General features: G+C 46.7%; 1 pseudogene; it reads left to right on the top strand.

Annotated features, from left to right (window-relative positions):
• The first annotated feature begins 1,353 nt into the window (after window positions 1–1,353).
• On the top strand, window positions 1,354–5,522 carry LOC123114986 (uncharacterized; annotated as a pseudogene).
• The last annotated feature ends 7,242 nt before the right edge of the window (window positions 5,523–12,764 follow it).

Below are 12,764 nucleotides of genomic sequence, written 5' to 3'. Positions count from 1 at the left end.
GACCTACATCATATATCAAATTTGAAGATCATGAGCATAATACTAATACCTGGCGAAGGAGGAAGAAGCAAAGAAGCTGATTGCATATGCAATTATGCATACCAACAAGCAGAATAGACACATCCATCACAAAGGAAAAACAAGTAGAATAGAAGAGGGATATACCATACTAACCTAATCACCTATATTTCTCCCAGCTCGTACCTTTCAAAAACGTCTGATGAAACTTTCTTGCCACAAGCTGTACTTTCCATTATTTTCTTCCAGTTGTGTTCGTCCGTCTCTAACAATCATTGCCAGAAAATATTCATTAGTGACAAGTGCTCATATAGGCAACTATCTAATACACAGGTCAATCTTAGAAGACTCAGTGTACTTCTGTTGGATAACTTGTTATACACAACTTCAGAATTTTTTAGTGAAATGAACAGAAGTTCTTAGGATCCAACTTTCATGACCCAAGTTCTACAACATAGCACAAACATCAACACCTACACATTTGCATTGCTAAGCTTAATATTAGCTAACAAAATCTGAAGCAAGCACCAGCCAAGAGCCTATTACTCATATTTATAGAGTAATGAAAAAAACTAAAGGAAACGAACATAGTAATATGGCATACATTAGTTAGACGAGATGCAATCAAATCCAACTGAATAATATGGACTCCTCGTCCATTTCCATGCTCCATCTTATGTGACTGCCACTGTATCGGGATGAACTCAAGGGTTGCACTCTATTTGTTGATTGGAGTAGAACCTAAATTAGAATCCCTGCAGCAAGACAAACTGAACTTATCAAACAAGCCAACAATAAGGAAAAATGTGAGCGAAAGTGAAATAAAGATGATAAGATTGGAAGAATCTGGGATAGGAAGATGGCACCCATACTGATAACATGGAGGGAGGCAAAAGACAATAGCATTACAAAATCTGCTACCTCTAGATCCATGAACGTGCAAGCACACGCAGAAAAAATCGAAAACACATAGGAGGAGAATGAGGGGGCAAGAGGAGAGAGGTGCTAGGTGCGAGCCTCTGCCGCTGGTTACCTTAGCGCTGTTGGGATGGATTTGGAGCTCAGGAGAAAGGGGGCGCCGCTGCTTCTCATCGAGCTCAGGAGAGAGGGGCGTGCATCCGAGGCACAGGAGCGCCATCCAGGAGGCACAACACCACGACAGAGCACGACAGGAGACGGAGACGAATGTACCAACGCACCAGAGCATCTCCGATGACGAGTAGGTCGACCACACTGAAACCCTAGATGGGTAAAACCGATGCAGGCAACCACAGAAGGATGGGATCGACGAATCCACGCGTTGGAGGAGCATATAGAGCGCGAGGAGCAGCGGCCATGGAGGTAGGTCGTCGGCGGCGGCGGAATTGGGAGAGGGAGAGGAAGGAGAGGGAGAAGGGGAGGACTCGCGGGGGATGGGATTGGAAACGGGGCTGGGGCATAACGCACACGTGGCCCGGTGAAAACGAACAGCCTGCACAGTACCTCGCTCGGCTCATTCTGCCGACGTGGCTAGCGCGAGGCAACGCCCTTGATGCGTAGGTTAATGGTTTTAATTGTTCTATCCCCGCGGCCCGCGAGGAGGTGGCCCAGCTCCAGCAAGCTTGAAGGATGCCAACCGCGTGCGCGATGAGGCCAAGGACGACGCCGTGCTGACGAGGAGGCCAGTAGTCTGAAGAAAGCAATATGTGGCTTATTTTGTCAAAGATCATCCCATTTAAGGGAAATTATTTCATCTTAATCAAATTTAACCACAAATGTGTTGGGTTTTATTCATTTTTATTTCATTTGCACTTCCTGCGAAGATGGTCCCATATGCCACTCAGACTTTTTTTCCTATCCAGCCAGACATGTTTACGTGTAGATGCATATGAATGTGACCTATGTGGCTATAATTGTGTTCAATACACATATTTCAATATGTGGTATGTACACATTTTTTCTTGCCGGTAATATGTGGTACATACACAAAAGGGATAAATATGTGGATCTAAAAATAGCCTATTATTTGATATTTTAAATACACAAATGTGTACTTCTTGTATTGCTCATATGTTGTAGCATTTTTTTTGCAGGGATCCGAGGGACTGTTTGTTAATGAAATATTACACATTACATAGAATACACAAGCGCACATGTAGATTACACATTACATAGAATACACAAGCCAGCCACCAGCCACCTAATTCATATCCAGCAATCCATTTCACTTTCTTTTCCTCGAGACCATGGCGGAACCCTCCACTCTTCGGAGAAGCCCGAGACTTGGAGGCCAAGCGGCTGGGCCACATCACGGATCTGTTGTGCCAGCTCCTATGGTGCATCACCCATAGGCTCCCGTCAAGCCGAGACGTCGCTAGCTTCCAACTGACAGGCAGGCCCGTGTTCCGGCACGTCTGCAGATGTTTAGGGAGCTGGATTTGCTATATCGACTGCAGATGCTTCGATAGATGCAACGTGGAAGAGAGATGCAGTGAGGCCACACTGCCAGACTACATGACACATGTCTTGCAAGTGCTAATTCAACGTGAGAGAGGGTACGTGGAGAAGGTGAAAATTGGCGGTAATTAGGAACGCATTCAATGCATTCCAACTATATACTCCCTCCGTTCTAAGGTGTATTATTTTCGGCACAGTGACCAAGGCACATAATTATAGACAAGTTAGGACGAAATTACCCTTGAGAAATTTATTAGTTAGTGGCAAGTAAATCAGTTAGTCCAGTAAATTAAAGATACATGCAATCGACAGAGAGATACTTTCCTTCCTTCTCTACAAGAAGAGATAAACACAATCGGGAGAGAGATACTTTCCCTTTTCTAGAGGGCTAACAAGGGAATTATGTGGAATTAGAAGAAATGCATTTTACATTCTGGAATTTTATAAAAAAAATAATACACCTTATATATAGGAATGGAGGGAGTATATCCCACACGATACTAAATATGCTTTGGCTACAGCAATTAAAAAACAAATATTTTCCGCTAGATACCACCTCAATATGCTTTGGCTGCAGCAATTAAAACAAAATATTTTCCTCCACCACCACAACTGCTTTGAATCCCTTCAACGTGTTCTCCGCCACCAGATCCGCTCCATCACCTCCTCACAATGGACGTCGCCACGCTTAGGGGCCAACTAAACACCCATATCGCATCCATGTCCGACCTGGTGAGTCCATCCCCTCGGTGTCCCTCCCATCTAGACCCCGGCCGTGTGGTTGTTCCGGCGGGCTGGCTGCCTAGTTTATCTTTGCCTTCTCGTGATGTGATCCATCTAGGGCATGCTAGACTAGAATCTCCAGCAACTGCAGTCCATGGAGGAGGATGGCAGCGCAACCCCGGCATAGTGCTCCAGTCCCGATACTCGTTCAAAAGAACAGGTTTGGGGCTTGGCAGACAGCCATGGTTGCCGTCGCCGTCGAGAGTAGTCGGCACTTCATATGGATGGAGATGGATTTGATCGGGAGCAAGAGTAGATTTCAACGTATGGACATCAGATGGGCAGATGCATCGATCATGGAGAAGCTGATGATAAAATATATTAGCAAGAAGTTGGCAGCAAATTGGAAAGTTTTGACGGGCAAGAGAGGAAGAGGGATGCATTGAAACGTGCCTAGCTGTTCTGCTCTGGCGTACGTGAGTGAACGCGCTCGCGTTTTCTTCTTTCTATAAATTTGAGTCGTGTGTTTCTAACCTTTTTTTTACGGTTTTTGTCGGGTTTCTTCTGAATCGACCTAGATTTCCTTATGTCTAAATTAAATTGATTGATGAAAATACAATTTCCATCAATTCCCGCAAAGTCCACTTTTCACTGAATGGGAGTTGCATTTTTATAAATTTACTGCTTGGGCATGATTTTTAGGAGTAGCACAACAATTATTTTAAACACGGATGTTTCGACGAGAATAATGTCTCCATCGTGCGTGTAAGAAGTTTTGACTAAACTTTGGCAGGTTCTATATTAGTAAGTTGCCTGAAATTGCAACATGTGCTATGTTTTATTTCATTTGAGAATGAAGAGGATTCCAGGCGCAACACCATGCCAGAGACGACAACTAGCAGCAATGAGGTGTCGCGACCTCGGCCAGACCAAGCCAGGACCGTGTCAGAGACGGGGCATCATCAGTGGAGGTGAGGAAGCAGGTAAACCGTGAAGGTGGGGGGGGGGGCTTTAGCTCTGACCGCCGCTCGAATTAGTTAGCTTCCTTGCCGGAGGCATGGACGTCGCGGCAAGCGACAACGAGGAGCAGTGTCACAACTGGAGGAGACCTAGGGAAGCGTGTCAAAGGAAGCGGTTGGAACAGGAAGAAGTTTCTCCAATTCGGATGGGGATTAGGGCTAGAGAAAGAAGATGAAGGAGAGCCGTTGGATTTCGATCCAACGGCTTAGAAAATTAACTTAGTTAAAAAAAGTTAGACGACCGTCTAATTCTTTGGGGTTGCAACAATAATCCTCCCATGGTGACGGCGATGTTATTTTTCCATAAAAGGCATCCGGCTCCAATCCCATTTCGGTGCTGCTTGCTTGGGCGTGTCTTCATAAGATAAGCATCAACCATTGACTTCTCGGACAGTCCCTTATTTTGAGGCTTTCCGGCGAGTGAGTTCCAGCACGCTATTGACTCACTACATGAGGGAAACCCAGCATTACGCACACATTACTTAGCCCAACCTTTTCCGATCGAGATCCAGGTCCCCAGGCCATGGCGCCGCAAGAATTCCCGGAGGGGATCCCCGCTGGCAGCCGAGATTGATGTCCTCCTGGACAAGCTTCTCGAGCTGGTGTTCCTGCGCTTCCCCTCGCCCGCCCACCTCGTCCGTGCCGCGAGCACCTGCAAGTGTTGGCGCCGCGTAATCACGGTTGACGGTGGTGGCTTCCTCCGCCAGTTCGGATCTCTCCACGGCGTACCCGACCACGCCATTGGCCACTACTGCGTCGAGGACGGCTACGGCTCCCCGCGCCCACCTAGCCTTAACCCGGTCTTCATCCCCTCCTCCTCCCATTTGCCGTGGGCGGGCACCATCGCCGATCGAAATCTGGCGCTCAACTTCCTCCCGCTGGGGGAATTTGCCGATTGCCGCTGGGAGCTCGCCGATATCTGGGGCGACCTCCTGCTCCTCTTCCACAGGTCGCGGGCGCCACGGCTCCTCATCTGCGATCCCCTTGTGCGGCACTACAAGGAAATCCCTCGCTCAGCGTGGTTCCACAGCGGCAACATGTTGGGCGCTGTCTCCTCGGCGGCGAGGATGCGGACGCGGACGCGGGCATCAGCCTCTCAAACTTCAGGGTGACGTGCATGGTCTTTCGCCATCGGGACCGCAACGCCAGGGCCTATGCCTTCTCTTCCGCTGGATGGTCGGAGATAACACTGTTATTGTTCTGGACAAGGACGCCGTCGAGCCCGTCTCTTTTGTCGTGCCGGACGATGAGGAGTACGCCGCTCCGGGAGAGGCGCCACAACACCAAATCACGTGGCCACCTACAGTCCAAGCTTGCTTATCCTAGCTGCATTGGTTTGGTGGGTTGTGGATAGGCCATGGCGTCGTCCCAGGTTCTGAACTCCTCAATCGGCCGTTTATTCTGATGATTCTAGAGCACCATATCATATGTGTGTTCTGTAGGCATCAAGTGGCAAACTGTTTGTAGCTATTTTGAACATTTATCTGTTCTTAAGATTTCTTTCACAAACTTGAGAATGCTTGTTTAATTAGGAGACGGGGTTTGCCGATGAATTATTTTGGGGGGGGGGGGGGGGGGGGCGTCGGGTTCCTAGTACCCGCTACAAATCTGGGTTGGAGTTTTAATTATGGCACATCGAACATTTTTATGGCAGATTGCTTCTTGGGCATGTGATACGTAATTTGTAATAAAGACTTTTGATTTGCCATGCTTAAAAATCCGACGTCATATTTTTAGCATTTATGCTCTCCTGTTCATAACGCTAAACTTCAAACAGTGAACGGGGAAACACTGAAGTTGGATAGATAAGAAGTTGGATAGTTGGTGGTACAAATTCCTTGGACGGTAAATTGGTTCTATGGTAGTCCAGCTTAAACAATATTCTATATCCATATTGTATGATGTCTCTGTTTGAAATCCCTGAAATAGCTTTACAGTGGCAAGGTAGCAAAAATTATCTCATAGATATCTGGTTAATTGGTCTTCCGTGTTGCCACCCTATAGGCAGGGTGTCCTATGGGTTATAGATCTAGGGGTCAGGAATGATCAAGTATTGTTGTTGTTAAAGTCAGACCTGATCCATCATATTCTGTTGCATATTCTACCTATAAACCCTGATGGGATACCCGGCCATACGAGCCATGTGAGCGCGCGAGTGATCTATGGCCGCCCGATCTTTTTTACTTTGGTTGTTTAGCTGCTCGGACGTTCATCTATTTTCCACACACGCGCTTGAGCTGACGCTGGATGACTAGTGGAGTCGTTCTCCTGTGGTGCAAAGGGACAGTGGCTGGTTTTTCTCTGGTTTGACATACGCGAACTGGGAGGTGTGGTGTAGATCGGGTTGAGTGTGGTGAAAACCCTAGCACCAATCCTCTCGTCCTCGACGCATACTCTCCACCACCATTGCTCGTTCTCCTCCTCCTCGCTTCTCTGCTCCTCCGCTCTCGAAACCTGAATGCATGGTCGACGTCGCCTCTGCTTTCTCTATCTTCCCGTAAGGCAACGCCCTCACTTTCTCCATCCACCGCGCCATCCTCGGAGTTAAGCCTCCTTTTTTGTGTCATTAAGCCTCCTTATTTTTAATGTGTTTTTACACCGGCGGTTACGCAGTTGATTTCTTTGTTGTGTGCATCGCCTGAATTGGGTTGAGTTGTTCTTGCACGTAACACACCTAGGAATGGATCCAAAGGCGGCACACATCAATGATTCACCCCCTTGCAGATGGGACCACCAGCGAGCCCTAAAGCCCCGATGCAACATGAGCCAATACTCCTAGGGTGCTTAGAATCTTAGAAGATATGAATGAAAGTGATAAGGAATATTGATGCATGCCAATTAGACCGGTCATGAAGTTGTCTTTTGGTTTGCATGTATGAACCCCATCTTCCTACAATTCCTTTGAAGCAAACTCAATTGGACTAATGTCACATGAGATAATCAAATAGATAAGCTAATCTGGTAGCTTAGGTACGGTATCTGTATGGACATCAAGGTCACTAATTCAGTAGGATAAATGTACACCATCCTCGACACCTTGGTATCGTAAGTTCATGGCATGTTGTTAGTTTGCATCATTCATTATGCAGAATAAATGTACTCAATCTTGGACCCTTTGGTATTGTCAAGTTCATGTCATGTATTTAGTTTACATCGTTCATTCTTCCTTGGTGCTTCTCATTGCATATTTGGTTCATGATATATTGGCCCATGAAGGCGTCCGCCTCATCCTACACAAACGGCGGTTGCTTCATGAACAGCCTCGTTCTCCTCCTTTGTCAATCACATCTTTATTGCAAACTCCATCTGCGCCCCTCCTCCAGCTTAACAGTGATGCACCTAGTGTAGCCCAGCAAGTTGGCCAAGGCGCTGATGCGCTGAACTCAGGGAAGAGGGTGCGGGGCAAGAGCCCAGTCTGGGAGAGTCAGATGAATTACTTGGTGAAGTAGTAGATGCCCTCACTGTAGTACACAAGGACTACAGTTGGCAGTGGGAGGAGATCGGAGGGAGTTGACATCCTGGACGAACTTGCCGAGGCGGAAGGAGACCGAGGCTGGGCTCGAAGGACTTGAGGCGAGCATATTCAAACCAAATTTAAATTCGATAAAATTATTCAATGGCCATGAATTTTGATAGATCAAAATGCAAAGAAAAATCTCCTGAAAATTGGATATTTCGGTGAGATCTAGAATTTTTTTAGTTAGAAAAATTTCAATGGCACTCCCCCCTCTCACCATCCTGGACCATGATCATTGTTGGATCGTCTCCATCTTGGCCAGCAACCAACCACCTAATTTGTAGCCAGCAATCAATTTCACTCTATTTTCCTCGAGACCATGGCGGCGCCCTCCACTATTCAAAGAAGTCCAAGATTGCAGGCTGCATCATGGATGTGTCGTGCGAACTCAGCCAGTTATGTGCGGCATCATGGCCGGCACTGGTGGATGAGACAGCCTTCGTGACGCTCCTCAACCAATTCACATGCGGCACCATCGCGCTCCCGCCGGCCAACAACAAGCTTGGAGTGGCCTACATTAGATAACTATACATGGACATCGACATACGATGGGTCGTCCCTTCCTTTTCCAAGGAGCATGGTATTATGCTAAGTGAGATGTGGGAGCTACTGACAACACTGACTCGATAGACTACATCTGATGGTGGTCCCACCAGCATAGCCGTCTTCACATAGTCAGCGGAGTCGCGCAACGGGAGCTTCTAGCAAAGGTGCGTAGGAGGTTGCATGCCATATCGGCGATGCACTTGCAGCCACACCTGGAGCTTCGAAAGCGCCCCTTAACCCCTTATTCAATAAAACATTCGCTTACTCTATACAATGAAATCGAGTTGTACTCCACCCTGAACCAAACACTGACATCGCATCCCAACAGAACTGCAGAAACCAGGGGGGAAATCCAGCCCCCAACCCACTTCCCACTACTCTTCTCGAAGATCGCCCCCACCTCAACCCCAACCAACCCCATTATCCCTGCACATGTTCTTCCTTCCCCGGGTAACCTTCCCCACGATCCACCAATTGCGTCGACCCTCTCTACCTACCACCATGTCGGCGCCCTCCCCGCGCCTCCCCGCCATTGGATCCGCGGGTCACGGTCCCTAAGCCTTCCTAGGACGCTGACTTCACACTACATCACGCAAGACACACCACCTCGGTGCTGCACGAGCACCTGATCCACGCACCCCACCCCACTACCACCAGTTCCTCCTGCCATTGTGGATCTTGCCACTCCTCTATGACTAGTTTCCTTCCACGTGCCACCATGTCCCAATAGCGTACTACTGCACCCAACTTGCACCGATCCCATCCCATGCAACTCTCATGACAACAGCCGCCAGACCGAAGCGAGCTGCTCGATGCCGACACCTCCTGCACCCCGATTTGCTACAAGATCCACTGGCACCACAACCACCCCATCGCATTGCCTTGACCCCCATAGCAACCAGTCGCCCACCCCTCTGGTTTCCTTTCCACCTTCATCTTCCTTCGCAGTGGAGCCACAACCCTTCGCTTTCCTCTCCAAGAAGCGACGTAGTTCGCCAGAGCAACCTCCGCCGCTCTCTCCTCCCCAATACACAGATCACAGGCATCGGAACTATCCACTTTGCTTTTCCCTTGTTTTGTTTGTCCCGTGTTCTATTCATGTTTGTTGATTGAGGAGAAGAGAGTGCCATGGTAAAGAAGGAAGGACATTGCTGCCATTGCAAAGTCACAAGTGAGCTCCTCTTCTTGAAAAATCTAAAATTTGCCCTTTTTCTCTGTTTGTTTCTTCACGAGTTGTGCATCTGGGAAGTGGGCTCCAAATCTTGCTTCTTGGTCGAGCGTTATGTCGGTTTGTTGCTGGTGGATAATATCTCATAGAGAAACAAACAAAGAAAGTGGGGGGTTAGATTTGTTCAAGAAGAGGAGCTCACTTGTGACTCCGCAATGGCAGCAAGGCCCTTCCTTCTTTACCATAGGAGGCACCCAATCTTTGAAGCTGCTGCACCCATTCACCTGCGGCACCATCGCGCTCCCGTCGGCCAACAATAAACTCGGGGAGGCCTACACTAGATCACTGTACATGGACGTCGACGAACAGTGGATCGTCAATTCCTTTGCCAAGGACCTTGCTATTATGCTAGGCGAGATGTGGGGACTGCTATTTGGCTACATCGTGTTGTCCTCGTAGTCCGACTCTGGGAACTACATGGCCATGACGCAGCTTGCTTTATCTTACAGTGTCACCTTCTGGGGCATCGAGGTGGACAGAGTGTAGACGTTGTTCCAAGAAGACCCTAAGAGCCGTATCAGGTCGGTCATTTCTGGGTTGGGGTGCAGGTGTTGGGGTTCTAGGAAGTTGTGGGGCAGCATACTCTTGCAGTGGTGGTTGCTGAACATGGGGGTTGTTGTTCCTGAGATTCCTAGTGCCGGCTTTTTGCGCTTGCGAATGTCTTTTATTGCGTGATGCTTGTCTTCAAGCAGGAGGGCCTTGTTCACCATTTCTAGGAAGTTTGTGAAGTCATAAAACAATAGCCGATATTGCATTTCTTCACACAATCCTTCCATAAATCGTTCCATCTTGGCGGCTTCGGTAACTCCTTGAATGGATTGGAGGAGGACATCACGAAATGTTCAATCTGAATGAACATGTCCAGATGATAGGTGCACGAGCAATCCTGTTTGTCAGTGTATATGACTAAGCTCACTTTGAGGAAGCCATTGGTGTTTACTGTAGATTTAAAATTAAGCACACTAACATTTTCTCATCTCAAAGTCGGTTTTGAAAGTGGTACTTCAATTTAGTGAAAGTCCAACTCATGTATAAAAATCTCAACTATATTTTGGTGGGTACTGAAATTTTTGTAGCCTCGCTAATTTTAAACCAAATTGAAGTTGGGTAAAATTAGTTAATGTCAGAAATTTGTGATACATTGAAATCTGATTTATTTATTTTTGTAATTTTTGATATTTTAGTGAGGTCTGGAATTTTTATGGCGCAAAAAAAAATGATCCTGGGTACAACTTACACTTTTTCACACAGTTGCATTTTTCTTAAAAGTGCCCATCACATTTTTCACTAAACTAATCAAATACTCTTCTGAAAGCAACTTAATTAGATATAAGAAAATATCACTTTTATTTTCCGTCATTCATATTTTATTTTGTCTAATACAATGTTCGAGAAGTGGAACATGCACTTTTTCACGAAGAGTGGACATTTGCTGCCCCTGGGTGAGGTGCATGACATACCTGAATCTAAGAGATGAAAACAATCGAATATCTCCATATCACTTATGATAGAGCATATTACCGTTATAAATCCGGGACTTATTAGATATATCTTCACAATTGATGTACATTGGGAATCTTAAGGAGCAACACTCAACTAAATTCTAGGAAACATGCTCTGTATAAAAAGATTAGACCACAAGTACCTACTTGGTGTTGTACAACTCCCTTGGATGAAAACAAAATAATTTAACCCAGATCCATACCATGCGTTTTTCCAACTCATATGAGTGTTCATTTTAAACAGATGGACCATCCTTCCAAATAACAGTACACACATTATAACAAAACCATCCCGATGTAACCATTTGGTTGAATTACACTTTGATCGTTGGGTACATCAGTCGATCACATCTTTGAATCGCAGGGAAATACGATTGAGCATAGCTAAAGTAAAGCGAAGCAAATACAGAATTCAGATAACTTAACAGAACAATTTAAACATTTAGGGGACCCCAAAACAATCCAAGCCTCAATCCTAGAGCTTCAAAGTGAGATCAATCCCATCAGTAGTAGTCTCTTCCTGATTCACTTGAGGCACGCCTTGCTGGCGTGCCAAGTGACTTCCATCTCCGGTCCCGGGGTAGCCGCTGGCCGCTGGCACCAACACTGCAGAAGATGGTTGAGCCGGAGGAAGGCTTGTGCCGGTTTGCCATGGCAATGAAGGCGACATGAAGCGGGGCCTGGGGTAGTAGTGGGCGGCAAACAGGTTGGAATGCAGGCGAGCGTTGTGCAAGTAGGTGGCGTATGACGGCGCCCAGGTCATGCGCGGCAGGGACCAAGCGGGACGACGCTCCATGCGCGGCTTGTGGTTGTGCACCTTCTGGTGGCTGGCCCGCCCCCGCACAGTCTTGAAAGTGCATGGGCAAAACCTGCACTTAAACGTGCCCAACTGCACCTCCTTCTTGGAAGACGATGACGAGTCGGCTGGCAGGGTGAACACAGTGGAAGCAGACGAGGACACCATCTTTCTGGATTCGTTGGAGATGCGTACGTTAGTACTGATCGTTTTGTGTGCTTGCTTGTAGCCTATGGTGTGGATTTTATAGCAATGGAGCGGGGTGAGAGATGGGTCATGTGACTGCTAGCTAAAAATGGAAGTAAACACGTTTTCGCTGAACATGCATGGTAGCGTTATTTGTAGGAGTCAAATCATTTTCATAATTCTCCATATAATTACTCACTAATGCCTCCTAACTATATATATTTCCTCTCAGTGATGTCATAAATTCAGTTTGCATCCATTAAAATTACTCTTTCTCAATCTTAAAAAATGTTTTGCTTTCTCATTAAGAAAACTACTCCCTCCGTTCCTAAATACAAGTCTTTTTAGAGGTTTCACTATGGCTACATACGGATGTATACCAGAAAATATCTCGGTTTATGCAGAAAACTCGGCATAGAAAGGAAAAAACCACTCGGCTTACACCAGAGGCTCGGCAAAGTACCTGTTACATGGCCATCCTCACCGCACTTGCCAGCTCATCTAACGGCACACTCCATTTATATATTTCCTTTTCTTTTTAAATATGCCCTAATGTAAGCCAAGTGCTTGATAAAAAAACACTCGACTTACACTTGTGGATTTTGTTTCCATGCATTTTTCCATCAGATTATGCACAAAGTATATTTTTCATTTAGTGATTTTTTATTGTATTTTTTCGCAATCTCTTTCCCGCCCATTCTCCCCTGCCAATTCTCAGCCGCCCATTATATTCCCTCTATTTATCGCTCTTTCTATCATTACCGCCACTTTGTCATCTCAAAGTTGTCTCCTG

The sequence above is a fragment of the Triticum aestivum genome, chromosome 5B, assembly GCF_018294505.1.
Source record: "Triticum aestivum cultivar Chinese Spring chromosome 5B, IWGSC CS RefSeq v2.1, whole genome shotgun sequence".
Lineage (NCBI taxonomy): Eukaryota > Viridiplantae > Streptophyta > Magnoliopsida > Poales > Poaceae > Triticum > Triticum aestivum.
Note: the sequence above shows the minus strand (reverse complement) of the source record. Positions and strands in the feature narration are given on the sequence as shown.